Here is a 22,977-nt window from a genome sequence, read left to right as displayed (position 1 = left end):
AGATGCTGTCTAGGTTTGCCATCGCCTTTCTCCCAAGGAGCAGGCGTCTTATAATTTCGTCACTGCTGTCACCATCTGCAGTGATCATGGAGCCCAAGAAGGTAAAATCTCTCACTGCCTCCATTTCTTCCCCTTCTATTTGCCAGGAGGTGATGGGCCCAATGGCCATGATCTTTGTTTTTTTGATGTTGAGCTTCAGACCATATTTTGCGCTCTCCTATTTCACCCCCATTAAAAGGTTCTTTAATTCCTCCTCACTTTCTGCCATTGAAGGGAGAGGGGAACGGTTAATCATTAATATTATCTACACATAGTAAATTCCTGCACTCTGCTAGGATGGTCAAAACAGCCCAAAATTGCAGTTGCTTGCAAAAGTCTAAATCAGACAGGTCAGGAGGTCGTTTTCTGCCTAACCAGCTACTTGAAACTGCTGATGCTAGCTACAGGTCAGAAGGTCGCTTCCTGCCTAGCCAGAAAACTGCTGTTAACCGAGAAAACCACTAGCAAGATGTTTCCTACTTTACTTCTGCTTAGTAATGCAAGAATAAGAAGAGATACGAAGGGAATGCTTAGCTAGCAAAAGAAGACACGTGTACAAGGAGGTGGGAGGGAGTGCTTGGCTTAGCAGAAAGACAGGAATGTTTAGCAAGCAATAAAATGTGTTAAGCAAGCAATATTTGCTAGCCGATTGGGGAAGTCTGGGGGTATAAGAAAGTCTGCTGAAGTGTCTTGCTTTACAGCCAGTATTTCTAGGAACTAACTAGCAGGCTGTCTCTGAGTACAGACCTTGACTCTGTGCTCAGATCTCAATAAACTCTTTTTCTCCAAAGAAGATTTTGCTTTCCTGGTACTTTTGTTCCCTCCGAGGTCCAGGGGATGGCGTGGCTAATGGATCCCTAGGTAAAAAAGGCTTCATTTCTTTGGGGGCTCGTCCGGGATCAGCCCCCTCCCCAAATACGGACCGGAGGGCCAGGCTCAACCAAGGTGAACAGCTCCAATCGGCGTTCGCATTTCCGGTGCACACCCTGCCAGTTTGTAGGGGGAGATTGCCACACCGTCCTGGAGCGGAGACATCTAGTTGAGGGAGAACAAGAGGACAGAACGGCGCCGAGGGGACAGGTCCGCAGCGGAGAAAGGTAAGCCCGAAGGAAAGGGCTAGGGGCCCGAGGGAAAGGGCTAGGGGCCCGAGGGAAAGGGCCAGAGGCCTGATCAGCCTCACCTGGTAGTTGGCAGTAGAGTGCCCGGCAGTAAGAATGCCACCAGGAAAGGAATTGGTAAAGGTTTGGGAAAGGGAATGGGGCAGAGGGAATTGAGTGTTTTGTTGACATGTTGTGTGTCAGATACTCCAGTGGATGAATTGTTGAATGAGGGCCAAGGCTTAGTGTCCCCTTGGCCGAGCGATTGTAGGGTTGTGCATTTTCTGACAAACTGTAGCATGTGACATGTTGAAATTAAGTTATTTTGGTGTGTTTTGTGTATTGCATGCTGAAGTTATTTTGGTGTGTTTAGTGTGTTGAAATTATATTGGTGTGTTTTGTATGTTGTATGTTGCATGTCAAGATACTCCAGTGACTGAATTGTCAAGTGTGGGCCAGGGCTTAGTGTCCCCTTGGCCGAGCAATTGTAGGTCTGTTGTGTGTGAAGTGTGAGAGAATTTTTACTGTGAATAGTAGCGAAGGATCTGGAAGAAATGGGTTCTGGCCAAAGTAAAAGTACCCCTTTGAAATGCTTTTGGGGATTCAAGCTAATGAGAGGGGAGGACGAGGACATTGTGTAAATTAGATTGGCCCACCCCAAAATAACAAATTGGCCGTCCACTGGGACCCTTGATTTGCAACTCATTAATCCATTATATCAGAACATTTTGAATGTCCACCCTGATCAAATCCCCTACATTTCCACATGGAAGACCAATATGGAAAAGAACCCCCCCCTCCTGGCTGAAGTCATGCTGCCAAAAGGTCTCAGGCAGCAGTATCTGCTCAGTCAGGAAAACAGGAGGACAACCCCCCAGTCCTCCAGGATTCAGAGAAGGAAGAAGATAAAGTTTTAATGCCCCCACCGCCTTATGCCCCGGCAACAGCCCTGGCACCACCCCCGCCACAGGGAACAGATGGCCCAGCCCCAATCCCGTGGACAAAAGAGTGGGGAAAGCAGTGAAAAGAGTGACCCTCCATAGGGCACATAAAGCACAGGAGAAGGGCGCGGCCAGAGTGATGCCTCTCCATAGAGTGTATGACCCTCTGGCCCCCGCGGGACCTGATGGGGTGGTGCCCAATAGAACTCATACAGTTCAACATGTCCCTTCTCTAGTGCAGATGTTTGTAATTGGAGGAACCAAAAACCCTTCATTTGAGGAAAACCCTGCCAAAATCATTAAGCTGTTTGAGGGAATTTTTTTTAAAACATACAACCTCACTTTTTATGATGTGTAATATTTGATGGATGCCCTGCTAACTACAGAAGAGGCTAGGCAAATTCATGCTGAAGTCCGAGCACACATGAGAGCGCAGGGGGCAGGAGATCAAGCTGTTGCAGCAGGATATCCTGAAAATACACTGAATTGGGATTATCAGATCACTGAAGGGCAAAATACTCTCACCATTTATTGCCAGAATGTCTTAAATGGCATGAGGAGGGCAGCCAGAAAACTCACCAACTTCGTGGAGGCCAGAGAAATAGTACAAGGAACAGAGGAGGCCCCTGGAGCCTACTTAAAGAGGCTGAAGGAAGCCTACCGCCAGTATACTCCTGTGGACCCAGATGAGGCTGCCAATGCCCCTATCATAAAAACTGCTTTTGTAGCCCAGGCAGCGCCCGATATTTGCCGAAAAATCCAGATGGGCCACACCCTGAAATGGATGTTAGAAAATAGCCCAAACCACTTATAATCAGAGAGGAAAAGAGACCCAGAAGAAAAAGAAGTACCAGGCAAAGAAGTTGATGGCCCTGAAGACGGGAGGTCCACCGTTAGAAGAAGAGGAGGGCGAGGCCGCTTAGGAAAGAATCAGCGTGCCATCTGCCGAAAGGCACCTATTTCCTCTCCCAGGCTAAAATGAGGAAATGTCAGATGCTACTACTACATCCGCGTTAAAAATTCCAAGTCACCAGAGCCCTGAGCCTGGCAAAGGGACAGAAGATAAACATTTATACAGATTCTAAGTATGCATTCCTGACTTTACATGCCCATGGAGCCTTATGGAAAGAAAGAGGTTTGCTTACCTCCAGAGGAAGCCAGGTGGCCCACCCACAAGCTTTATTGAACCTTCTGGATGCTGTATGGGAGCCCGATGCAGTGGCAGTTATCCATTGTTATGGACACAAGACTGGACCAGGAGAAGTGGCCAGAGGAAACCGATTGGCAGACAGAGTGGCCAAGGAAGCAGCCCAAGAACTGGCCCCCGCCTCGGTTATTGGAGCACTGGTCCCAGAAGAAATTTTAAGCACCACTGACATGCCAGCTTACACGAAGCAGGAAAGGGACACTGCAGATGCTCAGGAGCTGACATTGTCCAAAGAAGGATGGTACCTTACCCCTGATGACAGGATATGGATTCCAGAGTCCCTTTCTCGGCAGATTACTCAGAGATACCATGATTCAACCCACATAGGACCAGATGCTACAACCAAGCAGCTGGAGAAATGCTTCTATACAGCCCACCTCTACCAACTGGCAGCCCAGATCTCCAGGAAATGCCTGCTGTGTCAAAAGAATAATCCCAGAGCCGGACCACTGGCTCCCCCAGGGATTCAGCACAGTAGAACGGCACCTATGGAAGATCTTGTCGTGGACTTTACTGAATTACCCCGTTGTGGACTACACCGCTACCTGCTGGTGGCAGTGTGCACCTACACCGGAGGGCCGAAGCATGGCCAACAAAGACTGAAAAGGCATTTGAAGTAACCAGGTGCCTGCTTAGGGAAATCATCCCTCGCTATGGATTGCCAAGGTCCATAGGATCTGACAATGGACCAGCATTTGTTCATGCAGTCCTACAGGGACTGGCAAAAGCGCTCCAGATCAACTGGAAGCTGCATACTGCTTATAGACCCCAGAGTTCTGGAAAGGTAGAGAGAATGAACAGGACTTTAAAGAATCAGCTATCCAAGCTGACGCAAGAAACAGGGTCTAATTGGGTGTCCATGTTGCCCTTGCCTTTGCTTAGAGTCTGTAGCCTCCCATTGAAACGTATTCACTTGTCACCCTTTTGAAGTGATGTTTGGGAGACCGGTTCCTTATGTGTGCATGCTTTCACCTATCCCTGCTCAAGATGTGGAATTGAACAATTATGTACAGTCTCTCTCTCGAGATTTTCTCTCTCAACCCAGGCCCGAACTTCTTGCATGACCAGTTTGAGCCAGGTGACGTGGTGTGGATGAGACCGGTCCCAGGCACCACTGCCGCCGTGCTGGAAGGGCCCATCTGCTCTCCACACCCACAGCTGTGAAGGTCGCTGGCACCACCCCTTGGGTCCACCACATAAGAAAGCTGCTTCAGATTGGACTGTGTCTCAGCATCCTGAAGATCCCCTCCAGTGACGACCGCCTTGCTGATATCTCTATGCACGGTGAAGAATTGGATGGGAGGGGCGCCCGCAGGCAGCGCCCCCAACGTAGACATTTGTTCTCCAGCCAATTTAGAGGCACCACCAGGACTTTTGATATTGGTACCAGAACTCACTCCAGACGATGTGGAACCACGTTACACCCTTGATGAACAGCAGTGGACCAGCCAAGAAGGAGCAACGCTCCAGGAAGGACCGGACAGCCGTGTTTTTGTGCCCCAACATCCGGCCAGCACAATTGTAAAAAATTACCACGAGCCCACCCATTTGGGAGGCCCAGCTGCTAAGGCGCACCTTGGGAGAATATTCTATATCCCAAAATGTGCCCTGTGCGCCAACCAAGAGACTGAGAACTATCGCCCTTTGAACTTCTATATGGCAGGCCAACCCCTTTCGTCCGAGGCATCCCCGCCGGTTTGGGCAGATGGGAGATCACATCACCCAAGAACAAGTGCAATCCCTGTGTTTGTTGTGTGTGTTTGCTCTCTTTCCAGGTATTCCCTCAAGCGTACACCTGCAGTCCCGTGGCAGTCTCGCTGAGCCGGTTCACCAGTCCCTCTGAGTGACAGCGTCTGGCAACCCCCTCATCCCCAACTGCAGTGAAAGTAGTCGAGGTGATCCCCTGGGTACATCACACGCATCTGAAGAAGGGTGTCTGGACTTGCAAAAGAAATCCCGCTGACCCTCTGAAGTTGATCATCACCTTGTGTCTGACGCTACCAGGAAAAAGCGTTAGGCCACGGGCAACGAGATCCTGCGACTAATCATCACAAGGACAGTTACAAAGACTTTCTCTTTTCTCTCTTATTTTCTTTATTGACTTGCTCTATGTCTTATTGCCCTGACCCTACCGAACCATACCAACCCTATTGGCCTGCTGGCCTCTGCTACGACTGGTTCGTCTTGCCGGTGGTAAGAGATGGCGTGCTCCTTGGCTATTGGCAACTGGGGTTTGATGAGGTTACCATATTAAGACATCCCACTACCCCGTTGTGGCTCCTCTTCCACACCACTGTCCAGCACATGTGGATAGTGCTCATACGGGAAGTTGCAGAGACGTTCGAAATCTATCGAGTTCTGGACTGCTCTTGCTGCTGTGGGAGGGTAGTCAACTGTTATCCGGGGGGTAGAGCACTGTACCAACCTGATCTAGCGGACCAGGTTCTAATCTTAATGCAGGCGATTGATGAGACGGAACCTATCTTAATGCAAGTACCGCAGGGGTGGGAGCCTTAGCCAGGTGTGCATTGAAATTACTAAACAAGTGCCAGTAAGAATTGCCACCCCAGGATTTCAGCTTCCATATGCTCTGGTCACTAGGGAGGCAGCACGAGAGTTCAATCCACCCAACAGGGCTAATAGAAAAATTGACCCACATAGTGGGAGCATCAGCTCACCGGTGGGCTCTCATCCTTGAGGCTCAACAGGTAGTCGGGCACAAATATCAGTGGGCTCTTCAACAATGAGCACACCCCCTGAATATTGGTGGGAGGAACCATGGAGATATTGGGTTTGGTGGGTAGGAGTGATATGTACCGCCCTTGTCGTATGGATGCTCTCGTATTTCTGTTGGCATGAACGGTATCGTATTTGTGGGGAGAATAGGCCCAATAATGCTTCTATTGCTTTTCTGCTTCTGTATACCCTGCTTATTGCAATGCTTGCAGCAAATGATGCAAAGACTCCTGTCACGGAAGCTAGGACCCACAGTCATCGCTGTGATGAGGGAGTATAGGCCCATACCCCAGAACGAACCTAAGTATTAGGTTGTTCAGAAGAAGAGGAGGGAGTGAAGGGAGAGGGGAACGGTTAATCATTAATATTATCTACACATAGTAAATTCCTGCACTCTGCTAGGATGGTCAAAACAGCCCAAAATTGCAGTTGCTTGCAAAAGTCTAAATCAGACAGGTCAGGAGGTCGTTTTCTGCCTAACCAGCTACTTGAAACTGCTGATGCTAGCTACAGGTCAGAAGGTCGCTTCCTGCCTAGCCAGAAAACTGCTGTTAACCGAGAAAACCACTAGCAAGATGTTTCCTACTTTACTTCTGCTTAGTAATGCAAGAATAAGAAGAGATACGAAGGGAATGCTTAGCTAGCAAAAGAAGACACGTGTACAAGGAGGTGGGAGGGAGTGCTTGGCTTAGCAGAAAGACAGGAATGTTTAGCAAGCAATAAAATGTGTTAAGCAAGCAATATTTGCTAGCCGATTGGGGAAGTCTGGGGGTATAAGAAAGTCTGCTGAAGTGTCTTGCTTTACAGCCAGTATTTCTAGGAACTAACTAGCAGGCTGTCTCTGAGTACAGACCTTGACTCTGTGCTCAGATCTCAATAAACTCTTTTTCTCCAAAGAAGATTTTGCTTTCCTGGTACTTTTGTTCCCTCCGAGGTCCAGGGGATGGCGTGGCTAATGGATCCCTAGGTAAAAAAGGCTTCACCATCAAGGTTGTGTCATCTGCATATCTGAGGTTGTTGATATTACTTCCGGCAATCTTAATTCCAGCTTGGGAAACGCTACCATGCAAATAGATCAATATGAATGCTCATTGTCGTATACTGGGGAAACCATAGCTTTAACTATACGGACCTTCGTTGGCAAGGTGATGTCTCTGCTTTTTAAGATGCTGTCTAAAAACACACTTTAGTTTTACAGGCCTACTTTTTTTTAACCCCTACTTTGGTATCCCAGGCAACCCCTGGGAGGGAGCCAGTCTGTGTTTTTTTTAAGCAATCGGCTGCACGGCAATCTCATGGCGCAGCCGGCCGCCATTTTGTTTCTCAGGCTCCTTAGGGTGAAGGGCGGGCAAGAAATAAATAAGTAAACATGCAAAGTTTCTGAATGCACCTACAAAAAAATCCAGTCTGGAGGGCTCGCCCAGCAAAAGCCAGTAGCCGGCCAGCAAAAGCTCTCATTTTTATTGGTCGAGCCCATAAAACCCTTGTCTTTTTTCACAATCAGTTTCGGGTCTTAAGAGCCTGGTGTCCGCAACTTCTAGCCTCGGTTTCTTTCTCAGCCAAGCCTGTGTAGCTCCCTCCTCACGATAAGGAAAAGGCTTTCATGATAAAAAAAACTGCCGTGAATCAACACTGATGACTAAGCTGCCTTTCAGCAAAACTGGTGCAGGGGCAAAATCTGATGTGTTGGGAGAACCCAGGTTTGGGAGGGGGCAGGCGATGGAGGGACTCCCTGTGTCACAGGGGGAAAGAGAAGCTTTCAGCCCATCCGGTAGCAAGTCACATTTGTGACGGAGCAAAACCAAAACCAAAAAATAAAAAAAACCTGATTATTTGTGTACACACGAAAAATGTGTTGCGCATCAGGGTGTTGTTGTTTTTTCTGCTCCTTTCAACCGTCTGCAAATATGCAGGATAGAATGGGAAAGTTCTGCTTGGAGGCAGCTTCGAAAGCCACTCCTCACATTTTGAAACAAGCAGCAAATGGGGCAAAGGCGAATCTCTGGCAGGAGCAGAGAAGAAAAAAGATTGAGCATTGTTCTCGGTCGCCTTTATGGAGGGCAGGGGTGTTGGACAGGGTGATAAGGAAGCCACGTTGGTGATTGCTAAACCCAAGAGAGAACCACAATGATGTAGAGTTGAGGAGGAACGAACATGGCGCCCTCCAGATTTTGCAGGACTACAACTCCCATCATGCTGGGAGTTGTAGTCCGACAACATCCAGAATACCCCATGTTGGCTACCCTCTAGTGTAGTGGATCTCTTTTATTGGATCATAGAGATGTAGGTTTGAACCCTTGCTCAGCTATAGCATTGGGCAACTTAAAGTGATCCATGCGACGGTCATCTCCAGGCTTGACTACTGTAACTCGCTCTACGCGGGGCTGCCCTTGAAGCTGTCCCAGAAACTCCAGCAGGTGCAGAATGCTGCAGCGAGGCTCCTCACGGGGTCTCTGCCATGGGAGCATATTCACCCAGTGATTTTCCAGCTGCACTGGCTCCCCGTATGCCCCACGGAGAGCCTCAAGGTCCATAAATAGCAACACCCTAGTGGTCCCGAGCCCTAAGTAAGTCAGATTAGCCTCAACCACAGCCAGGGCCTTTTCAACACTGGCTCCAGCCTGGTGGAACGCTCTGCCTCATGAGACCAGGGCCCTGCGGGATCTGATTTCTTTCCGCAGGGCCTGTAAGACAGAGTTGTTCCTTCTGGCCTTTGGCTTGGAGCCAATTTGATTCCATCTCTCTCTTTCTTTTTTCTTTTCCTTCTCCTCCTGCGATGAGGCTACATTTTAATATTTTAATGTTTCAATATTTTAATGTTGTATTTTAATTTTGTTTTTGAGTTGTAATCATTCAACTTGTTTTTATTATTGCTTGTAAGCCGCTCTGAGCCCGGCCTTGGCTGGGGAGGGTGGGGTATAAATAATAATAATAATAAAAATAATAATAATAATAATAATAATAATAATAATAATTAATTATATTGCGGCCAAATCTCTGCCAAACCCAGCCATCCCTAACCTAGCATCTTCCAGATGTTTTGGACGACGAGGCCCAGAATTAACTGCATTTATAGCTCACTTTTCCCTCCCAGGAGCTCCTCGTGGTGTACAGGGCTCTCCCCCTCCTCATTTAATCCCAACGACAACCTTATGAGGTAGGTTAAGCAGGAAGCAGCGTCTGGCTCAAGGTGAACATGACATCTGATTGGGGAATTTGAAACCCGTTCTCCCAGGTCCTCGTCTGACCCTCTAACCACTATGCCACACTGTCTATCCCTGGGCATAGGCAGGGGGGCAGCTGCTGCCCCCAATCACATCAATAAATAAAAATACTTCGCTAAAAGTAGAAATTGTGGAACGATTGTGGCAGATTTTTCGGAGCACTCGAGGTGAAAAGAGAAGTAATTTAAAACAACGGTTGTTGAGACATTTGGTTCCGGATCTGCTAGACAGAGCCAGACAGAGGAAGATGACAGGTAGGTCTCCTTGCTCCTCTCTAACATAAATCCTGTCTCTGTCTATGTCATTCATCTCAGAACAATCCTGCAAGGTGGCCTAGCTTGGCAGAAAGTACCCAGTTCAGCTTCCTAGTGGAGGTTTCTCCCATCTATTTCTGAACACAGATATCTCAATATTTCATCTTCCGGAGCATCAAATGCAGTCTAATAACAGTAATAATAATAATAATAATAATAATAATAATAATAATAATAATAATAATAATAATAATAATATATTTATACCCCGCCCATCTGGCTGGGCTTCCCCAGCCACTCTGGGTGGCTTCCCAAAAAATATTAAAATACTGTAATACATCAAACATTAAAAGCTTCCCTAAAGAGGGCTGCCTTCAGATGTCTTCTAAAAGTCTGGTAGTTGTTCTTCTCTTTGACATCTGGTGGGAGGGCGTTCCACAGGGCGGGCGCCACCACCGAGAAGGCCCTCTGCCTGGTTCCCTGTAATTTGGCTTCTCACAGTGAGGGAAACGCCAGAATGGCCTCAGTGCTGGACCTCAGTGTCTGGGCTGGACAATTAGGGTGGAGATGCTCCTTCAGGTATACTGGACCGAGGCCATTTAGGGCTTTAAAGGTCAGCACCAACACTTTGAATTGTGCTCGGAAACGTACTGGGAGCCAATGTAGGTCTTTCAAGACCAGTGTTATATGGTCTTGGCAGCCGCTCCCAGTCACCAGTCTAGCAGCCACATTCTGGATTAGTTGTAGTTTCCGGGTCACCTTCAAAGGTAGCCCCACGTAGAGTGCATTGCAGTAGTCCAAGCGGGAGATAACCAGAGCATGCACCACTCTGGCAAGGCAGTCCGCAGGCAGGTAGGGTCTCAGCCTATGTACCAGATGGAGCTGGTAAACAGCTGCCCTGGACACAGATTTGACCTGCGCCTCCATGGACAGCTGTGAGTCCAAAATGACTCCCAGGCTGTGCACCTGGTCCTTCAGGGGCACAGTTACCCCATTCAGGACCAGGGAATCCTCCACACCTGCCAGCCTCCTGTCCCCCCAAAACAGTACTTCTGCGTTGTCAGGATTCAACCTCAATCTGTTAGCCGCCATCCATCCTCCAACCGCCTCCAGGCACTCCAACAGCAGCATATCATAGATTGTACTGCCCTGCTCCCCCTGGAGAACTGGAGCTGACTGCACCCAATGCAGGAATAAAACCCCATTAAACTCACTGGGACTGATTGTCCGAGAAACCCATTTTTGCTATCAGGCCGAGCCAAAGATAACCCTGCGGGTTCCTTATGAACGCTGGTTTTTGGTGGCGGTGCATGTGGAGCGTGCCGCGGGATGGAAACGGTTAAGCCGCGGCGGCTACGTGTTATCTGTCGGGTGGGTCCCTTCCATCGCTACCCCTACCGTCTGTTCCCTTATCTCTTGTGGCCTTGGCCCCCACCTGTCACCGGTGATGCGGTCCGGTTGATGATTAACCAGGACTTCCTGTTTGTGGCTGTAGCATGGCAGAAGGCACCAGGTAGTTAGAGAAGGGCGAGAGAACGAAGAAATGGAAAAGAGAAAGGAGAGGCGGCCCGGGTCGTCCAGCCTTGCTGGCATCCCAGACTCTAGAAGCCAGACTCAAGAACTCTCAAAACTGGAGCCTTAGCAGACCAGGACTCCTAAAACTCACCTGTTCACTATAAAGCTGCCGTCAACCCTGACCCAAATTCTGGCGTCGTGGACGTCTTAAATTGGAGCATTAAAGAGGGCAGGGAGGGAGGTTGCGGCTCCAACGCCTTTCCAAAAGCCCCTTGTGGTTTTGCAAAAGGCAAAACAAACAAAAAAAATCCTTCCAGTAGCACCTTAAAGACCAACTAAGTTAGTTCTTGGTATGAGCTTTCGTGTGCATGCATGGGGTTTTGTGTGCATACATGGGGTTGGTATCTGAAGAAGTGTGCATGCACACGAAAGCTCATACCAAGAACTAACTTAGTTGGTCTTTAAGGTGCTACTGGAAGGAATTTTTTTTTTTTTTTGACTATGGCAGACCAACACGGCTACCTATCTGTAATTGCAAAAGGCAGTTATGTTGTGTGGCACCTTTTTTGGGAGGGAAATAAAGGCGTTAGAATGGTTCTTCTTCTGATGCTGTAAAAACAATTGTTTCGAAAAGCAAAGCTCCGTGCCAGTACCTCGGGTTAAGTACTTAATTCGTTCCAGAGGTCCGTTCTTAACCTGAAACTGTTCTTAACCTGAAGCACCACTTTAGCTAATGGGGCCTCCTGCTGCTGCTGCGCCGCCGGAGCACGATTTCTGTTCTCACCCTGAAGCAAAGTTCTTAACCTGAAGCACTATTTCTGGGTTAACAGAGTCTGTAACCTGAAGCGTATGTAACCCGAGGTACCACTGTATATGATGTTTTAGCTGCAAGGCAGCACGGCCTGAGAATGCATTGGCCTTGTGGAATGGTTAGATGTAGCTGTTCCTCATTAGCAAGGGACGTGCACTCTGCACATGCCCCGTGCCCCAGTTAAACTTTCACAGGATTATCTCCCGTGAATTTAAGTTCCAGCTTTGGGAAACCTTGACCTGACTGAAGAAGGGGCAGAGCTCAGGGATGTTTTTAAAAGGGGAGGTTGGATCCTTAATCTCCTTTACAATCTTGTCTGCGTGCAGGCCAACCAACCAACCCTTCGGGGATGGTACCCAAATAGGAACATCCTCAACTTCTTTTGGTATCCCTGGGATAATCACCCAGCCCAGTGGAAGTCTATTGCCCTCTAGTGGGCTCACTGGGTCATTTTCTCCTGTGGGCTTTTGCCATTTAAAAGAAACAAATAAACAAACACCGGGAAGCCCCACAAAATAACCTTTTCTGATGTATTTACCAAATGCTAAATACCATATGCTAGGGACGCAGGTGGCGCTGTGGGTTAAACCACAGAGCCTAGGGCTTGCCTATCAGAAGGTCGGCAGTTCGAATCCCCGTGATGGAGTGAGCTCCTGTTGCTCGGTCGCTGCTCCTGCCAACCTAGCCGTTCAAAAGCACACCAGTGCAAGTAGATAAATAGGTACCACTCCGGCGGGAAGGTAAACGGTGTTTCCGTGCGCTGCTCTGGTTCACCAGAAGCGGCTTAGTCATGCTGGCCACATGACCCGGAAGCTGTATGCCGGCTCCCTCAGCCAATAAAGCGAGATGAGCACCGCAACCCCAGAGTCGGTCACGACTAGACCTAACGGTCAGGGGTCCCTTTACCTTTTAAATACCATACGCTACCTGCAGACAAACTTAGCCTGATCTTTGAACTTAGCCTGATCTTTTATTCCCCTTCTTTCCTTCCCCCTCCCCTTTTTATGAAGATTACCCGCTCTGGGATCTCACAGCTAATTCTCCCCTGGTCTCCTCGCTGGCCCAAATAGGCCTAATTTAGCCAGCTAACCCTGGTGATCCTCTAATGTTTATTGGATGGATTTCCCCCCCTAAATTGATTTTTGAATTCTGAATTTATTGTTATTAACGTTTTATGCTGTATTTTATGCTGTTTTTTGTTGCATCAATTGTTTTAAATTTGTTGTTATCCGCCCTGAGCCCGGTTTTCTGAACCGGGAAGGGTGGGGTATAAATAAAAAATTATTATTATTATTATTATTAGGAGGAGGTTTTTAAGCAGAGGTTGGATGGCATCTATCACGGATGCTTTCACTGAGATTCCTGCATTTCAGGGGGTTGGACTAGATGACCACAGGAGTCCCAACTCTGCGATCCTGTGAACACTGGCTAGAACCCCAGCAGTTCAGAGCTTACGCTGTGAGGAAGAACGGTGCTCAGAAAAGTCACATTTCCTGACCTGGACGTTCTGTCCACAATCGCAGAGGTTGTCAGTCTAGTGGCGATTACCCAACGACGGACGGTCTAACTGTTCCTCTGTTTCGGGAACAATCCTGGTTTCCGCTCTCTGTCCCTGGCAAAAATCACGAACTTGTGTGTGTGTGTATCTCTGTACCTCCTAGAGGTGCCTTCTCAGTTAATCAGTCCATCGGTTCATTTGCATCGAGCGATGGGCATTGCCAATTCCTTCCGAGAAGGAAAACAACTTTGTGCGACTCCTTATCAGATGGACAGGTTCTGGGGAACTTGAAAACGGGCCATGGTTTTGTGACATTTTGGTTGGTCCAACTAAAGGTATTACCCAACTGTGGATTTTGGAACGTACATGCGGGACATAACGTGTTTTATAAAAAAGTAAAACAGCCTTTCAGGAACAGCCTGCCATTGCAAAAGCAGCAAAGAGAATTGTGGTACAGTTGTACCTTGGAACTCAAACAGCTCCATTCTTGAACGTTTCGGCTACCAAATGCTGAAAATCCGGAAGGAAGCGCTCCGGTTTTCGGACGTTCCTTGGAACACAAACATCCGATGCTGCTTCCGCTGTGCAAAAACCTAGCTGGCGGCCAATCGGAACTCGAACATTTCGGAAGACGAACCGTCTTCCGGAACAGATTACGTTCAAGTTCCTAGGTACCACTGTACCTTAAAGATTTACAAACATACCAGGGCATTTGTGGAATACAGTGACTGTGGTCTATGAAAGCTTATAACATAATATTATGTGTTAGGGTTGCATTATGTGTGCAACCCAGGCTGTGAACGTTTTATTCCAACTCCAGCACATTCCCATTGCTGAGAGACGTTGGCCACAATCCATCTCTCTTTTTAGGTGTCGTGAAAAATTCTTCTGTTTGACGCAATTCCCCTCAAACCAGCTTCCCTCCGATTTCAGTACAGTGGTACCTCAGGTTACATATGCTAACCCAGAAATAGTGCTTCAGATTAAGAACTTTGCTTCAGAATGAGAACAGAAATCGTGCTCCAGGGGCAGGGCAGCAGCGGGAGGTCCCATTAGCTAAAGTGGTGCTTTAGGTTAAGAACAGTTTCAGGTTAAGTACGGACCTCCAGGACGAATTAAGTACTTAACCCGAGGTACTACTGTATACAAGCCCTGGTTTACCCGAGGTGTGTACAGTTCAGACAGCCATTGCACATGCTCAGATGACAACATCTGCAGAGACGATGGCTTCATTGAATAGGAGTTTTGGGATGTTTGCAGGAAATGAGCATTGGGTGAAGACATCTCAGTCCTCTCTCGGGTGTGCCCAGTAAGCAGAAATGCAAATTCAGTATGATGTAGGCCACATTTGCACCATACATTGAAAGAGCTGTGTTACCACTTTAAACAATCATGGCTTCCCTCAGAGAATCCTGGGAGCTGTAGTTTGTGATGGGCGCTGACAGTTGTTAGGAGGAATCCTGGTCTCCTCACAGAGCTACAATTCTCAGAGTGCCAGTTACAGATAGGTAGCCGTGTTGGTCTGCCATAGTCAAAACAAAAAAAATTCCTTCCAGTAGCACCTTAAAGACCAACTAAGTTAGTTCTTGTTATGAGCTTTCGTGTGCATGCACACTTCTTCAGATACACTGAAACAGAAGTTTCCAGACCCTTTTATATAGTGAGAAGGTGGGGAGGGGTATTACTCAGAAGAGTGGTGGGAATGGGTGATTGGCAGATAGCTGACCTGGTCTGAACAAAGACATTGGATTCTTATCTCATTATACATGACAAAGCCATTTTTCACCTTCTCACCCCTTGCTTTTTCCTGTAAGACCTATTGCAGTCGTTAAGAGTCGTCAACAGGCTCATCACAGTTATCTGCCAATCACCCATTCCTACCACCCTTCTGAGTAATACCCCTCCCCACCTTCTCACTATATAGAAGGGTCTGGAAACTTCTGTTTCAGTGTATCTGAAGAAGTGTGCATGCACACGAAAGCTCATAACAAGAACTAACTTAGTTGGTCTTTAAGGTGCTACTGGAAGGAATTTTTTTTGTTTTAATTCTCAGAGTGGTTTAGCTCTCAGCCCCTCTTCATTGGAAATTGTAGTTCTGGGAGGGGAATGGGGGGTGTCTCCTATCAACTCCCAGCACCCTGAACGAACTACAACTCCCAGAATTATTGGAGTGTGTATATGCCTGTTTAAAGCGACATCACAGCGCTTTAAATAAATGGCGCGAAATTGGCCCTTCGCTGGCGTCAACCCTCAGTCTTTAAGGTATCACAAAGACTCTCTGTCGTTTATTTATTTTATTAAATACATATACCCCACTCCACCTGAAGATCCCGGGGCAGTTCACAGCATAAAAATACAAAAATAAAAACACAAAATACATAACAAAGACAAGAACAAACAAACCCATAACTCCTGTCCCACATACACACTTAAAAGGACATTGAATGTTAATAAGCCAAAGGCTGGGTTGATGAAGAATGTTTTTGCCTGGTGCCCAAAGATATGTAATGAAGGCGCCGGGTGAGCTTCCCTGGGGAGAGCATTCCACAAAAGGGGGGCCACTGCAAAAAAGTCCCCGCTCTCATGTTGCCACCCTACGGACCTCTCGTGGAGGAGGTCCACGAAGAAAGGTCTCAGATGGCGAGTGCAGGGTCTGGGAGATCGCCATCTTAGGTTCAGAGCACATGTGCTTAACTGGCAACTTTCCAAGGCAATTACGCTTCTTTCAAGGATATTTTTAACTGACAGAACAAACTCCCTCTTTGCTTCTTTAATCAGTGCGGCGGGGCAAACTGTTCCAGACAAAACGGATGCGGAATTCAGAACAAAGCGACGAAAGGGGGGGGGAGATTTAGCAGTGGGGGGAAAGATTCGGGCAGCGAGAAAGGCCGATTCTGCACAACCAGCTGGAAGCTGATCAGGCGAGCGTAGACTTTGGACCCACAGCTGTAGAGCTTTTGGCCTGTTCAGTGTTTACCCTAGCTCTGGAGGGTGAAGGGGGGCTCTTGGTGGTCAGGGTAAAAGACTCAGTGGGGAGAGGCAGCCCCCTGAACAGAAGGGGTCTTCCTGCAGCAGGGGGTGGGAGCTGTTTGCATTGCACACCTCCAGATAACTGAATATTCGGAGCAGGTTAACCCTTAGCACAGAGGGAGGACGAGGGTAACTGAGGGATCTATAGATGGGAGTAGATATCCGGGAGAGGGTTGCTGAAATTTATTCTCTGCTGTGGGTTGTGGTCAGCTTGGTGAAAGTTGCTTCTCTCTCTCGGGGCTCATCCAGACTTCCTTTTGCGCTGTGTTTCCAGGCATTTTAAAGCTCTGTGCCCAAGCATTGGGGTTTGTTTGTTTGTTCGTTTTGTCCTGGTGCTTTCCCTGGGAAAACGTGAATTATAGCATGCCTGGATAGCTCCGCTGGTTAGAGTGCAGTGCTGATAAGGCCAAGGCTACGAGTTCGATTCACTGTATGGACACACCGTATTTTTCGCTCTATAAGACACACTTTTCCCCCTTCAAAAATTAAGGGGAAATGTGTGCGCGTCTTATGAAGCGAATGCAGGCTCCTTGGCTTCAGCGATAGCAACACGAAGCCTCTGAAGCGCAGAGGGAGAGCTCCCCCTCGCTCCGGAGGCTTCGGGTTGCTTTCGCTGAAGCCGCCTGAAGCCCCCGGAGCACAGTGGGAACTCCCGCTTCGCTCCGGGGGCTTCAGGCAGCTATCCGCAAGCCTTCAGAGCACAGCAGGAGTTCCCGCTGCGCTCCGAAGGCTTGCGGATAGCCGCCTGAAGCCTGGAGAGCGAGAGGGGTCGGTGCACACCAATCCCTCTTGCTCTCCAGGCTTTGCTTCGCTGGAGAGGCGTTTCACAGTTTTCCCTCTCTGCGCAGCGCACCTTCAGCGAAGCGGGAGGAGAAATGGAAGGGGCTCCGCTTCTCCTGCCGCTTCGCTGAAGGGGCGCTGAGCAGAGAGGGGGAGAATTCCCCCCCCCGTTCTCCCCCTGCTATGGTCCAGTGCGTCCTATAGAGAGAGAAATACGGTAGCTGTCAACTTTTCCATTTTCTTGCGAGGAATCCTATTCGGAGTAAAGGAATTTCCCTTAAAAAATGGGAAACGTTGACAGCTATGCGTATGGGATAACAACAACAACAACACGTTTTTCCCAGTGCCAGGACAAAAACAAAACAAAACTACTCGGACATGAAGTTTTACAGCCTAGAAATGTGGCAGAAAAGGAAGTCTGGATGAGCTGTCAGTGTTCCACACCTGTAAAATGGGAGCATTAATTGGCTGGCTGCGGTCAACTCTTCGCGCAATTCCCCTGCCCGGCTGTAGAGATGCCCTGCTTAAGGGAAAGATATAAGGTGAGGCTGGGAATGTCCCCTGCCTTGAGAGCTGGCGCCTCGGCCTACAGAGCGAGATGAGCGCGCAACCCCAGAGTCGTTTGCGACTGGACTTAATGGTCAAGGGTCCCTTTACCTTTTATATTGCCATTGGCCACAAGGGGGAGCTACAGTGACAGAAGTGGAGTCCCTGACTCAGACCTTCCTGTAAATTCAATTAAAAGTTGATATGAATAGAACTTCCTGTTACAGGGCGGCTATATAAATTCCGTTAATACGTTAATAATAAAAATAAATAAATATTCCACTTAAGAAAACGCGTTGGCAGCTGAAGAAGGTCAGAGAGGCAGTCGCAGGGGAAGAGTCTACGGGGCTGTATTCAAAAGAGGAATAATCTATTTGTGTTTTGGTTTTTTATTACTTATCATTACCCCTTTTATTACTTTATTTATGGAGCGGTGCATTATATACTGCTCTGCGGTAGATATTACAAAGAACAGTCTAGGATTGCCTTAAACAAATATATTGGGGTTTCTGTACCCAACATCAGTTATCCGCAGAGCAGACTCGTTTAAATGAATGGCCGTGATTAACTATGGCCCTTTCTTTATTTACCCAATCTTTCATTCATCGCATTTATAGCCCGTTTCTGTCTCAAAAGGAGCTCAATTGGCACAGCCACTATTTTGAGCCCTCCGGTACTTTAAAAAAAAATAAAAGAAAAAGCAGATAAGGAAAAAACAGAGCGAACTCCTTGAGGAGCATAGTTGACAATTTTAAAATTGAAAAAAAAAAAAATTGCAGATACCTGAATTGGGCCAAGGGTACAGTAAGACTGGCAAAGTTGGAGCAGATTTTGGCAAGGTGCAATTTGACACTAGTTGACGGGCAGTTAGTAGCACCTCACACAATTCTGAATCTTACAACGATGCAATCTTGCAATTATACAATAACGGGTGCGTTGCCACAATCAATGTTGCATATTTGTTGCATTTCAGCTAGATCTACTACCGTATTTTTCGCTCCATAAGGCGCACTTTCTTCCTCCTAAAAAGTAAGGGGAAATGTGAGTGCGTCTTAAGGAGCGAATGGCGCTGAGCAGAGAGGGAGAGCTGTGCAGCGCCCCTTCAGCGAATCGCCTCTCCTGGCTTCTGCGCAGCCTCTTCGGGCAGGGGGAGCCTTCATCCCGCTGCCCGGGAGAGGCTGCTTGCGGCTATCCCAGAAGCCAGAACAGCCAGAGGCTATCCCAGAAGCCAGACCCCTCTTGCTGTTCTGGCTTCTGGGATTCAGAATATTTTTTTCCTTGTTTTCCTCCTCCAATAACTTAGGTGCGCCTTATGGTCTGGTGCGTCTTATGGAGCGAAAAATACGGTACGTTCTGTGACCCAAGCTGTGTTTTCCATTTTACGTCACAGAACTTGCGCAAGATTCCCTCAAAACCTCCAGCGTCCCCAAAGGCCCGGTTTTGGAGCATGTGGTGGCTAAAAAGCTCTCCCTTTTGTGCTGATCGAGCGGCTCTGAGACGCTGGAGGCAGGGACCCTCCAGCGGCAGAAATATTGCATCAACGGCACGACGCTGGACCACTGGTCACACAGGGCGTATTCTGGTGGGATACAGGCAAAGCCCGACCAAAAATAAATGGACCGCTTTGCTGGCTCCCTGACAGCCGCAGAATTCAAAGATGCAGTCCCTGAAAAGTTTGCACCAGCCTTCCCCAATCTGGTGCCCTCGGGTGTTTTTGACTACCGTTCCCATCAGTGCGGACAAGGACTGATGGGAGTTGTAGTCCAAACCTTCTGGATCAGGCAGCAGGGGTTTTGGGGTGGGTTTTTTTGGAACATAGCTGTCAACTTACAGATTTGAAAATAAGGGACCAGCAGCCTCGAAAATAAGGGATCAGCAGCCAAAATAAGGGATTTTCAGGACATAGATATGTTCGGCTTCTGAGCCCCTCTGAGCCAAAGGCAGAAAGCCCAGCCAGCAGCCAAACGAAGCCTCAAGCGGTGGTTCCCACAGCGCAGCAACCCGGCAAAGGGGATGCAGCAAGGAAAACCACCGTCACCTCTCCGCTGGGAAGCGCTGAGCAAAGGCGAGTCCTCAGGCAACGTGGCCAATTTGATCGGCACAGGGCATGCAAGCTCCACCCCCCAGTCGTTCTCAGACAGGGAGGGAGGGAGGGAGGGAGGGAGAGGAGCCGCTTCCTTTGAAACCCGGGAAATTTAAGGGACATGATCAATAAGGGACAGCAGCGGGACACGGCGCTGGGATAAGGGAGTTTCCCGCCAAATAAGGGACGGTCGACAGCTATGCCCCAACCTGGTGCCCTCGGGTGTTTTTGACTACCATTCCCATCAGTGCGGGCAAGGACTGATGGGAGTTGTAGTCCAAACCTTCTGGATCAGGCAGCAGAGGTTTTGGGGTGGGTTTGGAAACTGCCTGACCCCAATTCCCCTCCTCCCTGTCCACCCTGACTCCCCCCCTGGTGTTAGTGCCAACCTAAGGGGGGGTGGCCTTGCAGAGGGGTCTCCTTGGCGCTGGGGGAGGCAGGGGCAACGCCGTGCTGCTTCAGGAAGTCCCGCCTTTCTCGGGCTCTCCGGTTCTGGAACCAAATCTTCACCTTGGGGGGGGGGGGAGAAAGAGAAACAGAGGAAGAGGAGGTCAGTCGCCCGTCGCGCAGATTTGACCCACTTGGGATGCTCAGCCCCTGGTCAGTTTCTACGAAAATACGGAAGAGAGAAATGGGTCCGGAAATCAGAAATCGTTCAGCGCCTTCTCCCCATAGCAGATTTGATAATAAGGGACCAGCAGTTAAAGATCTGACTGGGACAAACCTTGTTACGCTGAATTTGTATTTTGCACAATTTGTATACGGTCTTTGTTTGATAATGTGTGGTTTGCTATGCCTAATGAAGGATTGACTTTTGATGTAAATCAGCTCCTTATTTTCACCTTACCAAACATTCAACTCAAACCTACAAACGTTTTCCAATGTTTACAGTTTTCTTTCATATGAAATACAAATTTGCTCCTGATCATAGCTGTCAACTTACAGATTTGAAAATAAGGGATCAACAGCCAAAATAAGGGATTTTGGCTTAGTTTATACAGAAATCCGCCACTGATGGAGCCATGCTGCTTTGGCTGCCACTGACGGTGTTTTGCAGGGTTTTGGACTAGATGATCCTAAGGGTCTACAACTCCGACCAGAGAAGAGTGGCAGACAAAACTGATGAACGACGTCCAGATGGCAAAGCTTACAGGCAGAATTAGAAACCAGGAAGAGGACCTCTTTAATAAAGAATGGGGAAAGTTTATAATTTAGTTGATAAGCTATTGTCAAGAGTTACATACATTGGTAGGATTGGCAGAAAACTTGTAGTAAAAATTTGAATTATGGATGGACAAATGATTTATAAAAATAGAGTTATGAGAGGGATGCAGAGGGGGAAATCACTACATTAAGATGCTGCACCGGTTGGAGGGGATGCTAAGCAGCCCGTCAGGGCTGCCGTCATCATGGTGCAAGGAGTTCCGCCGGCCCTTCCCCACCCGAGAGAGAGATAGGGAGGGAGAGAGACTCTCGCCCATGCTGTCCGTGAGCCCGGCATGAGGCAGTTGCGGCACTACAGCGGCCGCTGAAGCGCTGCCCTTCTGCGCCCATCCCCTCCTCTTCCTCCTCCCTCAGGCTTCCCCTGGCAGCGCGGTGGAAGTCTCGCAAGAGAGGGGCTGCCTGCCTGCCTGCCTGCCCGCCCGCCGCCACCCGTCTCCTCACAATGCACCCCTGAGGGGGAAAAGGGAGAGACGGAAATGCGGCAGCTCGTGCGTGTGCTCTCTCACATGGCGGAGCACCCTGAGCCGCTGCTTCCCTCCCGAGCCGGGCGAGCATGAAACCCGGGAAATTTAAGGGACATCATCAATAAGGGACAGCAGCGGGAGACGGCGCTGGGGTAAGGGAGTTTCCTGCCAAATAAGGGACGGTTGACAGCTATGCTTCTCCCACGAGCTAGTGTGGTGGACTAGACTACTAGGACCCTGGGGACCAGGGTTCGAATCCCAACTTGGGCCCAAAGGCATGTGGCCCCCAGGTGGTTCCCATTGGGGGAATGCGGCCCTCGGCCTGACAAAAAGTGCCCTGCCCCCACCTGGCACCAGGGGAACGTGTATAGGAAACTGGCAGCCCTCCAGAGCTTGTTGGACTACAAGTCCCATGATGCCTTGCCGTTGCTGCGCTGCCTGATGGGAGTCGGAGTCCAAGGACGTCCAGAAGGCTGCCGATTCCCAGTCCCAAGAGCAACTTCGCTTTGCTCCACCAGGAGGCACTGTCACAAAGCTGAGGGGCAAGGGCCACTCCAGGAGCAGCTCGGTGGCCCAGGAATCATAGAGTTCATAGCACTGTTGGGCTGGAAGGGATCCCCAGGCGTCATCCAGCCCAACCCGCTGCCGTGCAGGAGGTGGCAGAGCTACAGCATGCAGAGGTGACCACAGGGTTGGAGGACTGGGGTTCTTTCTTACCCGGTTCTCCGTGAGGCCCAGCAGCAAAGCTACCTCCTTCATCTGTTCGGTGCTCAGATAATGTGTTTGTTGGAAGCTGCTCTCCAAGATCCCCAGCTGAGAGGCAGAGAAGGGGACCCGGGGGCTTCGGTAGGGGGGCCGGGGGCCGCAGCCCGTCTGCTTCATCTCTGCAGGGAAGGGAGAAAACCCAGGTCAGGACCTGGAGCGCTGGGAGAATTGGCACAGGAAGAACCTGTGCCACCTTCCTGGGATACCTGTACCTTTATTTTATTTTTTATTTATTTTCTAATTTTTATTTCTACCCCCCCCCAAAAAAAAATTACAAACATCAAATTCAAAATCCATATTCATTTTCTAACATAAGCCTATTTACATAGATTACCTAAATTAAAATATATCTAATTGCTCTAGGCTTCCCTTTGCTATATGTAAATACAACACAATTAACATATGATATATATTTTTTGTAAAAAAAAAAATTCAATTTTTTAAAATTGATTTTCACATAATTATAAACAAACAAACAAACACAAAAACCACAAACAAACATAAATCATAACCTGATTAAAAATTACACTTATTAACATTGTTAAGTGACTTCCTCGCTTCCCCTTGGTTGAATTTCAGTGTATATCCTTTTAACGGTTTTCCAAATCACAGTTCTTATAAAATTTAACTTGAAGATTAACATCCTTAAATCTTTCCATTTGAAATTACATACTTTAGTTCATCACTTAGCTTATATAACAAATTATAACAAAGATGTAACAAATTATATCATAAATGATATTATAGGTTCCCATATACCCCC

General features: G+C 48.3%; 1 long non-coding RNA gene across 1 annotated transcript; it reads left to right on the top strand.

The window, feature by feature from the left end:
- Nucleotides 1–274: 274 nt before the first annotated feature.
- LOC309376234 lies at nt 275–6,919 on the top strand. Its single transcript, XR_014171089.1, has 2 exons — nt 275–1,136; nt 5,060–6,919. It is a non-coding gene; the product is annotated as an uncharacterized lncRNA (long non-coding RNA).
- The last annotated feature ends 16,058 nt before the right edge of the window (nt 6,920–22,977 follow it).

This window comes from Podarcis melisellensis (genome assembly GCF_964234715.1).
Source record: "Podarcis melisellensis genome assembly, chromosome: 8".
Taxonomy (NCBI): Eukaryota; Metazoa; Chordata; class Lepidosauria; order Squamata; family Lacertidae; genus Podarcis; species Podarcis melisellensis.
This window is presented reverse-complemented; position numbering and strand designations above follow the sequence as displayed.